Consider the following 16,563-nt stretch of genomic DNA (forward strand, 5'->3'; position numbering starts at 1 on the left):
ATTCACTGGAAATAGTAAATAAACAGAAGAACTGTGTAAACTACTCTTATGTGTAAACTACTCTTATCCTAAGTAGAAAGGATGATAATGATAAACCAATGATGATAAATGATAAATGATAAATAATGATAAATGATAAACCAATCAAAAATAATAACTACAACAACTTTTCAAGACATATGTAGTACAATAAGATATAAATATAAAGTTAAAAAGCAGGGGAGCAAAGTTAAGGTGTAGAGTTTTTATTAGTTTTCTTTTTGCTTGTTTGTTTGTATGTTTGTTTATACAAACAGTGTTAAGTTTTTATCAGGTTAAAATAATGAGTTATAAGATGGTATTCACAAGACTCATGGTAGCCTCAAACAAAAAAAAAATTCTACAATAGATACACAAATAATAAAATGAAAGAAACCAAATTATATCACAAGAGAAAATCACCATCACTTAAAAAAAAAAAAAAAAAAAAAAGGAAAGGAAACAAAGATAGAAAAGAAGAAAACAAAACAACCAGAAAACAAATGACGAAATGGCAGGAGTTAAGTCCTTACTTCTCGATAATATCTTTGAGTGTAAGTGTACTAAACCCTCCCATCAAAAGGCATAGAGTGGCTGAATGGATGGAAAAAACAAGACTCACCAATCTATTGCCTACAAGAAACATACTTCACCTATAAAGACACACATAGGCTGAAAATAAAGGAATAGAAAAATATATTTTATGCCAATGAAACCAAACGAGGAGGAACAAGACATCCTATGCCAATGAAAACCAAACCAATGCAGGAATAGCTATATTCACATCAGATAAAATAGGTTTCAAGACAAAAACTACAAGAAGAGACAAAGTAGGTCACTATATAATGATAAGAGGCTCAATTCAGCAAGAGGATAATAGCAATTGTAAACACATATGCATTTAACATTGGAGCACCCAGATACAAAAATTAATATAATGAGAGCTAAAGAGAAAGATAAGCCTTAGTTAAAAAAAAATTGAATTTAACACCCCACTTTCAGCATTGCACAAATCTTTCAGACAAAATCAACAAAGAAACATCAGACTTAGTCTGCATTATAGGCAAAATGGATATAATAGATATTTAAGAACATTTCATCCAATAGCTGCAGAGTGCACATTCTTTTCCTCAGCACATGAATGATTCCAAAGGAAAACAAACATATGTTAGGTCACAAGACAAGTCTTAAAACAATAAAAAAATTGAAATAATATCAAGCATCTTTTCCAACCGTAATGAAGTAAAAGTAGAAATTAAAAACAAAGGAAATGTTAGAAACTAGACAAATACCTGGAAATTAAATGCATACTCTTGGATGACCATTGGGTCAATAAATAAATAAAGAAGGAAACTAAAAAATATCTTGAAACAAATGATAATGGAAACACAACGAACCAAAACTTATGAGATATAGCAAAAATAGTACTAAGAGGGAAGTTTATGGTTTTAAGTGCCTACATCAAAGAAGAGGAAAAGCTTCAAATAAACAATCTAATAATGCATCTTAAGGAATTAGAAAAGCAGAGCAAGCCAAGCCCAAAATTAGTAGAAAACAAAGAAATAATAAAGATCAGAGAATAAATAAATGAAACGGAAATGAAGGAAATAATACAAAACATCAATAAAATGAAAGAAGTTTTTTTTTTTTTTAAAGTTAAATAAAATTGACAAACCTTTAGCCAGACTAAGGAAAAAAAGAGAATATCCAAATAAAATCAGAAATGAAAAAAGGAGACATAACAACTGATACTGCAGAAATATATCATTAGTGGCTACTATGAGCAACTATATGTGAATAAATTGGAAAACCTAGAAGAAATGGATACATGCTTAGGCATATACAACCTACCGAATTTGACCATGGAGAAATCTAAAACCTCGAAAGATCAGCTAACAAGTAACGAGATAAAAATCATAATAAAAATTCTCCCAGCAGAGAAAACACTGGGATCTGACGGCTTCCCTGCTAAATTCCACCAAACATTTAACGAAGAACTAATACGATCCTACTCAAACTAGTACAAAAAACAGAGGAGAGTGAAGTATTTCCAAACTCATTCTATGAGGCCAGTATTACCTTGATACCAAAATGAGACAAAGGTACCTTCAGAAAACTACAGGCCAATATATCTCATAAATATTGATGCAAAAGTCCTTAACAAAGTACTAGCAGACTAAATTCAACAACACTTTAAAAAGATCATTCATCATGACCAAGTGAAATTTATCACTGGGATTCAAGGATGGTTCAACACACACAAACCAATTCATGTGATACATCATATCAACAGAATGAAGGATAAAAACAATATGATCTCTTCAATTGACACTGAAAAATCATTTGATAAAATTCAACTCTCTTTCCTGATTAAAAAAATTCAAAAAACTGGGTATAGAAGGAACATACTCAACATAATGAAAGTCAGATATGACAGACCCACAGCTATTACTATACTGGATGGGAAAAACTGAAAACCTTTTATCTAAGATGTGGAACACAACAAGGATAACCACTGTCACAACTGTTATTCAACATAGTACTGGAAGTCCTAGCTAAAGCAACCAGACAAGAGAAAGAAATAAAAAAAATCATCATTGAAACAGAAGAAGTCAAATTATCCTTGTTTGCAGATGATACAATCTTGTATTTGGAATAACCTAAAGACTCCACAAGAAAACTAATAGAACCGATCAACAAATTCAGTCAATTTGCAGGATTCAAAAGCAACATAGAACAATCAGTAACATTTCGGTATGCCAATCGTTAGCAATCTGAAAAAGAAATTAAGAAAATAATCTTATTTACAATAGCCACAAATACAATTAAATAGCTAGGAATTAACTTAGACAAAAAAGTGAAAGATCTCTATAATAAAAACTATAAAACACTGATGAAAGAAATTGAAGAGGACACCAAAAAAAAAAAAAAAAAAAAAAGGAAAATATTTCAATATTCCACGTTCATAGATTGGAATAATCAATATTGTTTAAATGTCCATACTAGCCAAAGTAACCTACAGATTGAATGCAACCCCTGTCAAAATACCAATGAAATTCTTCACAGAAATAGTAAAAGCAATTCTAAAATTTATGTGAAACCACAAAAGACCCAGAATTGCCAAAGCTGTCCTAATTAAAAGGAACAAAATTGGAGAAATCATATTACCTGACTTTAAATTATACTACAGAGATAATATAATTTGCCTGTGTCCCCACTCAAAATCTCATCTTAAGTTGTGATGCCCATAATCCTCATGTGCCAAGGGAGAGAGCAGGTGGAGGTAACTGAATCAAGGGGGTGGTTTCCCCTATGTTGTTCTCGTGATAGTGAGTGGGTTCTTGTGAGATCTGATGATTTTATAAGTGTTGGTAGTTCATCCTGTGGTCATTCTCTCTCCTGCTGCATTGTGAAGAAGGTGCCTGCTTTCCCTTCACTTTCTGCCATGATTATGAGTTACCTGAGTTCCATGTCGAACTATGAATCAATTAAAGCTCTTTCCTTTGTAAATTACAGAGTCTCGGGTATTTCCTTGTAGCAATGTGAGAATGGACTAATACAAGAGCTATAGTAACCAAAACAGAATGCTACTGGCATAGAAACTGATAAACAGACAAGTAAAGAACCCAGAAAAAATCCACATACCTATAGTGAACTCATTTTTGACAAAGGTGCCAAGAACCTACACTGGGGAAAAGAGAGTCTCATCAACAAATGGTGCTGGGAAAACTGGATATTTACATACAGTAGAATGAAACTAGACCCCTACCTCTCACCATATACAAAGATCAAATCAAAATGGATTAAAAAACTGAAGACCTCATACTATGAAACTACTACAAGAAAACACTGGAGAAGATCAACAGGACATTTGTCTGGGCAAAAATGTCTTGAGCAATATTCCACAAGCTCAGGCAACTAAAGCAAAAGTGAACAAATGGGATGACACCAAGTTAAAAAGCTTCTAAACAGAAAAGGAAACAATCAACAAAGTGAAGAGACAATCCACAGAAGGGGAAAAAATATTTGCAAACTACCCATCTGAAAAAAGAATAATAAACCAGAACATGTAAGGAGCTCAAACGATTCTACAGAAAATAAAATTTAATAATATGTTCCAAAAATGGGCAAACACTTTGAATAGACATTTCTCAAAAGAAGACATACACTTGACAAACAGACTTCTGAAAAGGTGCTCAACACCATAGATCATCAGATAAATGCAAATCAAATCTACAATGAAATATCATTTCATCCCAGTTAAAATGGCTTATATCCAAAAGACAGGCAATAACAAGTGTTGGTGAGGATGTGGAGTAGAAGGAATTCTCGTACACTGTTGATGTGAAGGTTAATTACTACAACCACTATGGAAAACATTTTGGAGGTTCCTCAACAAACTGAAATTAGAGCTACCATATGATCCTGCAATCCCACTAGAGGGTATGTACCCCAAAGAAAGGAAATCTTATTGAAGAGATAGCTGCAATTCCATGTTTGTTGCAACACTGTTCACAATAGGTAAGATTTGGAAGTGAGCTAGTTGTCAATTAACAGCCAAATGGATAAAGAAAATGTGGTACATATACACAATGGAGTACTATCCAGCCATAAACAAGAATGAGAGCCAGTCATTTGCAACAAAATGGAGGAAACGTGAGATCATTATGTTAAGTGAAACAGGGCAGACTCAGAAAGACAAATTTCACATGTTCTCACTTATATGTGGGATCTAAAAATCAAAAAAATTGAACTAATGAAGACAAAGAATAGAAGGATAGTTACCAGAGGCTGGGAAGGGTACTGGGAGTTTGCAGGGAGTTGGGGAAGGGTAATTGATATAAAAAATAGTTAGAAAGAATGAACAAGACCTAGAGAGCACAACAGTGTGACTACAGCCAAGAGTAATTGTATATATTTAAATAACTAAAAGAATGTGATTAGATTGTTTATGACTCAAAGGATAAATGTTTGAGGGGATGCATGCTCTATTTTCCATTATGGGATTATTTCACATTGCATGACTCTATCAAAATATTTCATGTACCCCCATAAACATATACACCTACTATGTACCCCCCAAATAAAAATTTTTTAAAAAGCCAAAAATAAAAATAAAAAAGACATTAGAAGGGTTGGTTTCTTCCGAGGCATCATTCTGTGGCTTGCAGATGTCTGTCTTCTCCCTGTGTCTTCACCTAATCTTTCCTCTATGTGTGTGTGTGTGTGTGTGTGTGTTTGTGTGTGTGTGTTGTGTCCTAATCTTCTCTTTAAGGAATCCAGTCTTCTTGGATTATGGCCTACTCTAATGACCTGATTTTAATTTAATTACCATTTGTAAACTCTAATCTCCAAGAATAGTCACACTCTGAGGTACTGGGGCTTAGGACTTCAACATATAGACACAACTGACCTTATAACAGGTAATATGTGAAATCTTTGTAAAGTAGTAAACTTTATAAATTTAAATTATTATAAATATTCACTGTCCTTTGTTTATCCCTATTTTTAAGGAATATGTCAAAATTGCAAATACTATTATTTTCCTAAAGTATGTATTTGCTTTTATACCAACATAACAAAGAGGGAAAAGAGAATTAATATGTACTCAAAGCTGAAATACATGAGAATAAAACAGAGAGCTCAGGACTTGTCTCACAGAGTTTCATAGTTCTCCCTCCAAAAGAAACTGCTCTGCTACTCTCTTTGTCAATAATATAGTGTGTCCTGTGTTAATAGTTCCATCTAGCAACCTATTTGTTTTTCTCTTTAAGTGCTTATTAAGAATTATAAGAATTGTAGAAAAACTAATACTTGAAAACCAACACATTGTTAAAATTAAAGAAATATGGAAGTCTTTAATTTCCAATAGTCTGTTTTTATTATTCTTTAAAGATTATTAATAATTTCAGAAATTTTACTGTTTTTGAAGTAATCATGTTATGCTAACAAAAAACACCTCTTTAAAAATCTTTGCTTTAAAGTTAAATTCTGTAGCATGTAGTGGAGAAGAGACTTCGTTTTCAGAATAATTCAAATAAATTAGACTATAACCTCCATATTTTATGACTATAGGATGCTTTAGAACTTTTATTTCTTTCAAGAGTCTTACCTAACTTAAAGATAGACAAGAAGCAAATATTCTTATCTATGTTTTACAGGTAGGTCAACTAAGCTATTGAGAGTTTCTTGAGTAGCCTAAAGTAACAGAAGGAATATCTGAAATCCTCTGTGCGTTTGGAATTGAAACCCTTAATTTTTTGCCTCTGCTCCTCCCTCATACCAGCAAAACTTTCTTTTCTTTGCCAAATTGCTTCCAGGTGTACTACACTATGGAACAGTATGAAAGTATCTTAATGCAATAGCTCCAGTTCTACAAGAAATTAAAAAATCACCATGGGTTGTGTTTGAACACTATTAGCTGAGGATGAGAGATATGGTTTTGCTATCTTCACATACCCCATGCCACCAGATCTTCCTGAACGAATTTCCATTCATAATGCAATTCTATAATGCCTTTTTGGAGGCCTTTGATATTTGAGTAAATATATTAGCACAATATCAACAAAGTATTAGCCTAATTGGCATGGTATCAGTTTAATTTCAGGAGATTAAGAAGGTATCAGAAACACTGCTCTACTGAAGTCAACTTTAAATCCCCAAAATGTTTCAATATACACGCATATGCCTGAAAATAATTTGTTATGAATTTAGTGCAAAGTAGCAAGCAAAATATTGGGACAGATGATTTATATGCCCACATCTTACAATTTCATTGCTCTTTGGTATGAATGTTAATGATGCACTAGTTTCACCCCAGTGAATAATGGTTTTTTGAAGTAACATGATTGAGAAACTATTAAAATAATTAAGATACTGGGCAATGGAGGATAGCTGGGCATTACCAACAATTGGGTTGAACCAATATGACCTTTTGTGATAGATGCATGCGGAAGTGCCTTGGTTAATTTCTGTCAAAATATATTTATGGTCCACTCAATAATTAAAATAGCAACCTCATATAGGAACAAGACTACTCCCAATTACTCTCAGTAATAAGAGCCTAAGGAAGGTGAACTTAATAGAAAGAACTGGTAATATTGGAAAACTAATACATTCTTTTTATTTTTGTCTTCAACACTGCTGGTTTAACATTGTCCTTTAAAATTAGCTTTAAAGTTACACTGTTCTTTTTTCACTTGCAAGGTAGATATCTATTCATATTCAATCAACCTTGATACAGTTTTATTCTTTTTCACTAGTCTTTTTACTAAATTAAGTCGGGGACAAAATAGAAAAAGAAAAATGAAAGTTATAAATATAGAGTCAGTACTAAAAATAAGACATATAGGCAAAGTACACACTGAGATCCAAATGGAATAGAACAAATAGTTCACATAGTTCTTGAAAACATAGTTTTTGAAAGCAAAGATTCAAGAACTAGGATTTATTAATCAGTGGAACGTAGCAGAGTATAATTAAATTTCCCTGGTTTATGGTTCAGTAAACATTTAAAAGTATTATATACCGACCTATAGATTTGAATAAATCATGAATATCCATCTAATTTCCACCCCCACCCACTGTCTTGTATTTTTCAGTTTAACCAAATTGACTCATTTGCTTGTAATGATGACCAATAGATTTATGTCTACAACAGATTTGCATGATTAAGAAACACAAACATAAGTTACAAAACATTATTTGTGTTTTAATCAAAACTGTCTTATGGACTTCCAGCTTTGGCTTAAGATATAGAAAAGCTGAATAGATTGTTGCTGATTAACTACAATGAAAAGTCAAATAAAAGTCAAATAACACTACCATAACTGTTGTTGAATATATCTGAGAGCTGAGGTCATAGGGAAACTAACTACATGAACTCTAAGGGAAGACAGGAACCATCAAAGAGAGGTAGAACACAAGCACTGCTTTACCTAGGGCAAGGCCAAGCAGAAAACAGAGCCAATTTACAAGTGTTTACTACAAAATCAACTAAAATTGTGAACAAATTGCTAAAAGATGAGAGTGGGCTAAGGAGAAACATAAAACCCTTGAGACAGAAAACCCCTGGAGGTTTCATACCAATTCACAAGCTTTTATCCAAGGTCAGAACAACAAAACCTGTTGACCTGAAAGTAACCATAAAAACCCATTCTTGTTGAGGGAAGGATAAAAGGACACAACCCTCACACAGGAAGATTTTTTTTGCCAGGCGTGGTGGCTCACGCCTGTAATCCCAGCACTTTGGGAGGCCGAGGCAGGAAGATCACAAGGTCAAGAGATTGAGACCATCCTGGCCAACATGGTGAAACCACATCTCTACTAAAAATACAAAAATTAAAATTAGCCGGGTGTGGCAGCGTGTGCCTATAGTACCAGCTACTCAGGAGGCTGAGGCAGGAGAATCACTTGAACCCGGGAGGCAGAGGTTCCAGTGAGCCGAGATTGTGCCACTGGACTCCAGTCTGGAGATAGAGCAAGACTCCATCTCAAAAAAAAAAAAAAAAAAAAAAAAGAAAGAAGATTTTTTTTTCTCTCCCTGGGAAGAAGAGAAAAGTAATCATGGGCAGATACCACTGAAGAACACCTACTATGCAGGGAGGTGCAGAACTACGAGGGAAACACCTGTGTCTAGACAAAGAGATACAGGATCTGCTTAATATTAAGTTAATTAAGAATAAGATAAACTAGACCGGGAGTGGTTGCTCATACCTGTAATCCCAGCACTTTGGGAGGACGAGGCAGGTGGATCAACTGAGGTCAGGAGTTCGAGACCAGCCTGGCCAACATGTCAAAATCCTGTCTATACAAAGATTAGCCGGGCATGGTGACGGGTGCCTGGAATCCCAGCAACTTGGGATGCTGAGGCAGGGAGAATCACTTGAACCCTGGAGGGGGTTGCACTGAGCAAGCCACTGTACGCCTACCTGCGCAACAGAGGGAGACTCTGTCTCAAAAAAAAAAAAAAAAAAAAAAAAAAAAGAGAATAAGAGAAACTGACCCATCCTTTCACCCACACAAACCAGTAAGCATTAAGAGTTTAAAGCAACAGCAATCTAGTGAGAGGCCTTTTCTGAGGTGCCAAGTAAAGGAAAGGCTTTCAGCAAAGGAAGCATACATCTCAATACATCTCAGTCCCCCGCCAAGTACAAGATAACACCACAGGAATTTAAAGCTAATGATGCATTAAAGGTAACATTAGTAAAAACAAAAAATATTAACTGCTGATTATACTGAGTCAAATCCCACTATGATAAAAGCCCACTGGAAATAGAAGCATACCAATTTCCATACATAAATAATATTTGCCTCAGTCTACGTTTCTGTACAAGGTGTCACTGTTTCAACCAATGGTTATGAGATGCAAAAAAGGCAAGATTAAATAACCTAATCTTAAAAATGTTATAATCAACTAGAACCCAAAGTGGTCATTTGTTGACACTATCATACAGACATTTAAAATTACAATAATTAATACGAGAAAGACTCTAGGGGAAAAGGTGATGGCATGCATTAAAGATAGAGAATTTCAGTAAAAATATGAATTCTATAAGAAAGAGTGAAATTGAAATACCAGGAAAAAATGATAAGAAAGATGAAGAATGTGTCTCAGGCTCATCAGTAGATTCAGCGCAGCTGAGGAAAGAGTATGTAAAGTTCAAGATAGATCTATATAATAGAACACTAGATTCTGCAGATAAATGAGATATTGCAGTGTCTTTCTGTGTTGGGATTATTTCACTTAGCATAATGTCATCCAAGTTCATCCACATCATCTCAACTGACAGAATTTTCTTCTTTTAAAAGGCTGAGTAGTTTTCCATTGTGTACATATATGTACCAAAAACAATTTCACTCATAAAAGTACATAGCAGAATGACGAATACAGTGACTGGGGGTTAGGTGGGGAAAGGAAGGGAGTGGGGAGTTACCCATCAAAGAATACATATTTTCAATTAGTCAGGAAGAATAATTTTGTGATCTATTGCACAGTACAGTGATTATAGTCAATAATAATAATAATGTATTATACATTTCAAAATAAATTCCAAATGTCTCACTAGAATAAAAAATACGTGAGGTGATGGATATGTCAATTAGCCTGATTTAATGATTCCACATTGTGAGCATATGTCAAAACAACACATAGCACCTCATAAATATATACAATGATTTTTTTCACTAAAATATTATTAATAAAATTAAACACAAAAATATAAAATACATAAGCAAATAAAAGAAGTACTCATTTGCCAGCTGTTTTCTGTGGTTCTTAGCTACTTATTTTGGGAGAGTCTTCTTTTTTTTTTTTTTTTTTTTTTGAGACGGAGTCTCCCTCTGTCGCCCAGGCTGGAGTGCAGTGGCCGGATCTTAGCTCACTGCAAGCTCCGCCTCCCGGGTTTAGGCCATTCTCCTGCCTCAGCCTCCCGAATGGCTGGGACTACAGGCACCCGCCACCTCGCCCGGCTAGTTTTTTGTATTTTTTAGTAGAGACGGGGTTTCATCGTGTTAGCCAGGATGGAGAGTCTTCTTTTACTAAAAGAAAAATGATTTTATGGAAGATTAGCAGCAGGATTCTATGTTTTTTTCTTGCCCAAGTATGCTTGTAGGTCCAAGGATCAATTCAAGTCTCCAACAGCCGGTCTATTTTAATCCAAAATATTGGCTCTTTTAACAGCGAATTTCTCTCAGAAACATGGTTGTTCCTGTGTCTATTCAATTCCAGTTTGCTCCATTAGCAAATAGTTTCACACACAATGATTTTTGAAAACTGCTTCTCACTATAGACATATTTCAGGTAACTTGAACTTATCCGGCTCCCTTGAAAGTAAAAGCTAGTGTTTTCTTTTTCTTGAGAAAACTTGTTTTTCTGGAAGAGGAAAACTTAATTCACTTAGTCATTTTAACAAGAATTTTGAAAGCCATGCCATAGGTTATTTTCGGCATTGAAGCTAAATTTTCATTATGCTTTCTTACAAAAATTACTTGTGAATTTTATTTTTGACTGAGAGAGTATGAGGAATAGTTGCATCTTACAATTCTGCATGTCCGTTTGCTCTCTATTTCCATTTATTCTCATTTGTGAGCTTCCTAATTCTTATGGAATCTCTCTCTCTCTTGCTCTCTCTGGTTCTTTGTTTACTATAAAAAGTGTCAAATGTTTTACCACAGATTAATATGAATTAATATGAGTTGCTATTTTGCCATTGTTCTCGCCAACATTAACAGAATATATATATATATATATATATATATTTCTTTTAATTAAGATAGCTCCACTTTTGTGTGCCAATTTCTATATTAGTCAGCTTGTGCTAAGTTACACTGTAGTAATAAGTCAAAATATTACAATACAAAACAAAAGTCTCAAAAAAGTTTATCACTTTCCCACAATGCATTTTTTTTTGTACAGCAGCTGGTGGTGTGTTTATATTGCTTCTAAGTCTTCTAGGTGTTCTGCTTCATATATTTAGTGAATTTATGGATACAGGCTAAAGGAGTATTCCAGATATGGGACATATGATCATGGCAGAGAGAAAACAGCACTACAAGGCAGTTTCTAAAGTTCCCCCTCAAAAGCTCCCTTTGTCACTTAGACTCACACTGAATTAGTCAAATGAGTGAAAGGGCCAGGTGGTTTCAATTAATTAGATAAGGAGGCTACTGGCCTATTAAGACCTTTGGTTTTAATACTATGATGACTTGTAATTAATGACTTACCTCTTTCTGTGCCACACCTTCATCTAAATATACATGTTAAAGGCTACACATATGTTAAGAATTAAAAATGAGAAGAGTGTAATGTGACACAATCCTTGACCAAAACCAAATAGATAGCTTTCATCATTTTTTCTCAGTAAATGACAAATTATATGATCTTCAATAGGTTTTCCGAACCAGTGTGTGATGTTCCTATGAAGGATGTTCAAAAACAGTGCTAAACACACACACACACACACACACACACACACACACTACCTTAAAGGGCCTGCTTGAATAAAAGAAATCTTTAACATTGTATAAATGACAGTACAGAATGTAGCAGGACTTTCTAATACCGAATTAGTTTGTTTGCGAGAACTTGATGAAGAAATTACTAAACTGACATAACCAGAGATTCCATATATTTCTCCATGATCCTGTGTATAAAAATGTATTCTACAGAACATGATAAAATTTGTTTACAAGCATTGGAAGGTAACATGCAGATGACAATTAAATGTAATTTTTCTTTATCTTAAATGCCAATTTTATTATTCCATTGCCACATTTCTAGAATTAATTTTTAAATATAAACATTTGTCATATGAAAAGTGTTTCATTTTACAAAATACATGCAAAAATATCATAAATGGAAATATAAATGAGAAAATCAATCTTACGGCTACTTCTGAAAATATTTAGAAAGCATCTTTATGCAGTACTAAAGCTTTCATTTGCACAATGTTTTAATTAGGCAGTATTATCTTCAGCATTATAATTTTTAAATCTAATGAATAAAGCTTTACTCAGGAACAACAGGAAAGAATGGAATCAATTTCATCATCAACAAATTTTTACATGTCTAGTTAAATGTTGCTTCCTCCTCTAGGTGACTTAATTAAAAGTGAATGTCCACTTAGTTTTGCAAAGAAGGAGCAGAGCCAGGACATCAACAATACAGGAACAGTGTTGATGAACTGCTGTGCCTGCAGGGTCATGCTGAACTTCTATAGTTAGCCAATGACAGCTTTAAAAGATAATTGTTGAGGTAAATTAAAATGTGGAAAAAATTCTAGGTTATTCTGTTACTTTCATATTATAATAGCAATATTTAGCTTCTGGTTAAAATTTATTTTAATACTTGATCATGCAGTATTTGGCTAAACTGTGTATTTGTTGAACCCCTATAAAATGTCAATATGACTCATTACATATTTTTAACTGGGATACATACACAGCTAGTTTTGCTCTCAATACCTTTTTTTAACCTCTAACTTCTTGCTAAATTGACAAGGGTACTTATGAATAAGTCAGCCATATGCCACATCTGCCATTCCCTCACAAAGCTGCTGTCCTGTTTCATCCCTTACCACCCTTCTCTTGTCCCTTCCTTCTCCTGTTACGCTGAGCTTCTTGCATTTGGTGTAAAATGTGCTGCTCCTAGAGCTTTTGTGCTAAAATGTTCCTTCTGGCTGGAATACAACTGACATCCCCAGATATTTGCTTGGCTTTGTGCCTCACCTTCGTCAATCAAATTTCACTTTCTAAATGAGATTGACCCTGGCATCCTATTTAAAACAAAAACTCTGGCCCCAAGCTCTTCTGATTCCCTCAATACTATCGTTTTTCATTTTTTGTATTGCATTTATCACCTACTAAGATGCCATATATTTCACACATGTATTGTGTTTGTTGTATATTCCCTGCTGTCTTCCTCAATCCCCTCCCAAATAAGTTCTTCAAGGATGGGGACCTTGATCTGTTGTGTGCCTTATACTTAGTAGTAGCTTTTCATTAATTTTTTTTTTTTCAGAAAAGAGTGAATCAGCTTTAAAATGAGCTTTGAGCACCATTACATATGAAATGGTGATTATGCTACCCATAATTCATGTGGCCTAAAGGGTTTAATTCCCTATAGGCACTTTTAAGCTGCAGGCAGAGCTCCTATAAACATGCCAATAATGTAGATTTTATAAAGAAGAAATTGATGACTAAATACATTCTTCAGCAAAAAGAAGGTGTAAAAGGATTCTAACCAGCTGGGTTCTCCTCCTTTCTCCCCTATAACTTAATTAGTTAAATTACAATTTAATTTTAGTTAAATTATAAATAAAATGCTACAATTTAACCATGTGCAGGTAATGGTCATGATTAAGTTATTTTTTTTATTTACTCTATCTTAAGGCTTTTTCATGTGACAATGAGGTCATTATGTGAATTCAACCCACAACTTTCACACTGAGAGAGCAAAACCAGAATGAAAACAAAATAATTTCCCTTTTTTTTTTACATTAGAGTTAAATGATATGAAAAGGATTCCTCTATAGATAATAGCCATGGTACATTGATTTATGCTAATGATAGTACTCAAGTAAAGATGTTTTCAAGATATTATAAAATGACTTACAGGACTTAGTTGCCTTCTCTCTGAATATCTGTCATTATGACTTTTGAAATGAGAATTTTAGTTCATAGAAAAAATGTGGGTCCATTTGCAAACCATCCACTTTCAACAATTTTAGATGCTGCTCTCTCTCAATAAAGAAACTCTTTATTTTGTGACAAATCAACTTAGAAATGTAGCATCCATTTTTTTAATCATACATCATTTCTGTGTTCCCTACCCACCCACACACACACATACACACACAAACACACACACACACACACACGCACACACAAACCCACATGGGATAAGCAGAGTGTCTGCTTTGCTTCTTTCTGTGACACCAAGGCTAAATGGCAAGCCAGCCATTATGTGTTAAATCAGAAACAAGATTAATTTTATCAATTCTAACATCGTTTGTACTAAGCATAGCAACTTCAAATTAATATTGTTTTCCTGAAATTATTTGTCAATGCTTCATTAAGGAAGTGATACTGTGTACATTCTGCTTTTGTAAATCATGAGCTTCATCATTCATGCATATTACTGAACTCTAATTATGCATAAAATCAGGGATAATAGCCACCTCTCAGAACCTATTTTGAGTTTTAAATGAGAAGAAGCTGGTAAGGCACCATGTATGCAATAATTACTAGTTAGTACTTAGTTAATTTGGGTAACTGCATGTAAAGTTTGAAGAAATTTTTTGAGACTTCATCATGCAGACCGGAGCATGAAATCTCTCTGGGCAAAACGAAAGCATCAGCAGAACTTGACATTGTCTAGCTCAGTGAACTTTTCACTAAATAAAAACACCCATATGAGCAGACCTAGACCAAAATATAGAATACCATCAGTGCCATGCTAATTTGAAGCTGCTATGCTTAGATACAAATGATGTTAGAATGTATGAGATTAATCCTGTTTCTGATTTAATACATAATGACTGGCTTGCCATTTGACCTGGGTGTCACAGAAAGAAACAAAGCAGACAGTGTGCCTGTGGACTCCTTAATGAATTCTCTAGTGACCACCACCCCAAAGATAGCATCCTACCTGCTAGTTTTGCCTATTTTAGAAATGGAATTGTAAAATACACACTTTTTGATGTCTGACTGCTTTTAATTAATATTGTTCATCATCTAGGATTTTTTTTTTTTTTTTTTGCACATGGTGGTAGTTCATTTTTGCTGTAATCTATTCTGTTTTCTGATTATGCCATATTATATTTTGTCTCACAGTGCTGATTGGAATCTGGACTCTTTTCAATGTGAGTACATTCTGCATTACTACAGGAAATAACTTTTGGAAAATATTGTAATGTTATTTTATAGGTTGTGTGTTTATTCAGGATAAATAGATTATCTGTGTTTTCCAAAGATATTTTATTATAAACTCTCAAAGCAGTTCATGAGTATTCCCTTTGCTTCATATCTTCATCAACCCTTGCCATTCTGTCTTTGTTTATTTTGAGAGATACGGTCTCACTCTGTCATCGAGGCTGGAATGCAGTGGCACGATCATAACTCTCTGCAGTCTTGAGCTGCTGAGCTCAAACGATCCTCCCAACTCAGTCTCCCAAGTAGCTAGGACTACAGTAGTGCTATTAAAAAAAAATTGTAGAGACAGGGTGCCTCTATGTTGCCTAGGCTGGTCTTGAACTCCTGGGCTCAAGTGTTCCTCCTGCCTGGACCTCTTACAGCATTGGAATTACAGGCATGTGCCATCACACTCAGCCCTCTGTATTTACTATTTAAGTTATTCCAGTAAGTAGACAGTCATCTAGCTTCATGGTATTAATTTGTATTTTCCTAATGTTAATAAATTTGAACAGTTTGTTATACTCATGTTTGTATATTTTCAAAAAGGTTTTTTATTCTAGAACAGTTTTAGATACAGAGAATTATTGCAATGATCATAAGAGAATACCTGTATACCTAATTAATGAACTAATATTGATATGTTATTATTAAAAATGGTCCATACTTAAGTCAGGTTAACCCAGGATTTTTCTATTTTGTGTGTGTGTATGTATATATTTTCAAGTATCCTAGCCAAGTTAGTGATTATGTTTCATTAGGCTCTTCTTGGCAAAACTAGTTCCTAAGATTTTCATTATGTTTTGTGACCTTACAGTTTTAGAGATTACTGGTCATGTGTTTTGTAGAAAGCCTATCAAATGGGATTTGTCTGATGTCTACCTTCCTTCCTCCCTCCCTCCCTCTCTCTCTCTCTTTTCCTTCCTTCCTTCCTTCCTTCCTTCCTTCCTTCCTTCCTTCCTTCCTTCCTTCCTTCCTTCCTTCCTTTCTTCTTTCCTTTTTCTTTCTTCTTTCCTTTCTTTTTTGAGATAGGGTCTCACTCCATTGCCCAGGCTGGAGTGCAGTGGCACCACTGTTCACTGAAGTCTCAATTTTCCAGGCTCAAACTATCCTCCCTTCTCAGCCTCCAAAGTA

Source organism: Rhinopithecus roxellana, chromosome 6 (assembly GCF_007565055.1).
Source record: "Rhinopithecus roxellana isolate Shanxi Qingling chromosome 6, ASM756505v1, whole genome shotgun sequence".
NCBI classification, from domain to species: Eukaryota; Metazoa; Chordata; class Mammalia; order Primates; family Cercopithecidae; genus Rhinopithecus; species Rhinopithecus roxellana.